Source organism: Geospiza fortis, unplaced genomic scaffold (genome assembly GCF_000277835.1).
Source record: "Geospiza fortis unplaced genomic scaffold, GeoFor_1.0 scaffold567, whole genome shotgun sequence".
Taxonomy (NCBI): domain Eukaryota; kingdom Metazoa; phylum Chordata; class Aves; order Passeriformes; family Thraupidae; genus Geospiza; species Geospiza fortis.
The window spans coordinates 35,385-36,780 of record NW_005054730.1 but is presented as its reverse complement, the minus strand read 5'-3'; positions in this window follow the sequence as shown (position 1 = coordinate 36,780).

Here is a 1,396-nt window from a genome sequence, read left to right as displayed (position 1 = left end):
TTCCTGCTGCAGGGAAACCTCTGGAACAGGTGCAGCACTGGGAAGGTGTCAGGTTTTGATGGAATAACCTCTGGAATCGGCGTCTTCCCAACATTCATGGGTGAGGCCGAAGGCTTTTCCCTCAGGAGGTTGGACTGTCCCTCTCTCCGTGGGCTCGATTTCCATTTTATGGGATGCGAGAAGCCAGCTCTGCCTTGGAAATTTTTGGGGTTGCTTGGGATGAGTTTTCTAGGGCAGGTTTGATCCACGTTTTCTGGGCAAAGCCAAATCCAGGCCATGGAGCTCTTGGGAATGTCAGGAACGTTCTAGAGGTGGCTTGGGAATAGTTTCTGTATTTTTGTGGGATTTTCCAGTGTTTCCAGGAAGTTTGGGGCTGGTTGAGATGACTTTTCCTGAGCTGGTGTGATCCAGATTTTCCAGGCAAATCCAGACCCATGCCATGAGGTTCTTGGGAATGTCAGGAATGTTTGAGGTGGCTTGGGAATGTTTCGTGTCTTCAGCGTTCCCATGGGATTCTGGGAGGTTTGGGATTGATTGGGATGAGTTTTCCTGAGCAAGGTTTGATCCAGACTTTATGGGCAAAGCCAGATCTGGGCTATGGGGCTCTTGGGAATGTCAGGAATGTCCTAGAAGTGGCTTTGGGAATGTCTTGGGTCTAAAGAACTTCTGTGGGGTTCTGGGAAGCTGGGAGCAGATTGGGATGAGCTTTCCTAAACAGATTGCCCAAGGTGATCCAGTTTTCCGGGCATAGCCAGCGCCAGGTCGTGGAGTTCTTGGGAATGTCAGGAATGTTCTTTGGAGGTGGCTTGGGAATGTCTTCAGCACTTCCATGGGAATTTGGGATTTGTTCCCTGTAGGAACAGGGTGAACTTGGAAGGGGCCATGCACAAGCAGGTGGTGGATCTGCTCCATGGGAATTTGGGATATTTTTCCGTGCAGGAATGGGGTGAACGTGGAGGGAACCACACACAAGCAGGTGGTGGATCTGCTCCATGGGAATGTGGGATATTTTTCCGTGTAGGAACGGGGTGAACGTGGAGGGAGCCACGCACAAGCAGGTGGTGGATCTGCTCCATGGGAATTTGGGATATTTTTCCACGCAGGAATGGGGTGAACGTAGAAGGAGCCATGCACAAGCAGGTGGTGGCTCATTGGACTTTGGGATATTTTTCCCTTTAGGAACAGGGTGAACATGGAGGGAGCCACGCACAAGCAGGGGGTGGATCTGCTCCATGGGGATTTGGGATATTTTTCCGTGTAGGAACGGGGTGAACGTGGAGGGAGCCACGCACAAGCAGGGGGTGGATCTGCTCCATGGGGATTTGGGATATTTTTCCGTGTAGGAACGGGGTGAACGTGGAGGGAGCCACGCACAAGCAGGGGGTGGATCTGCTCC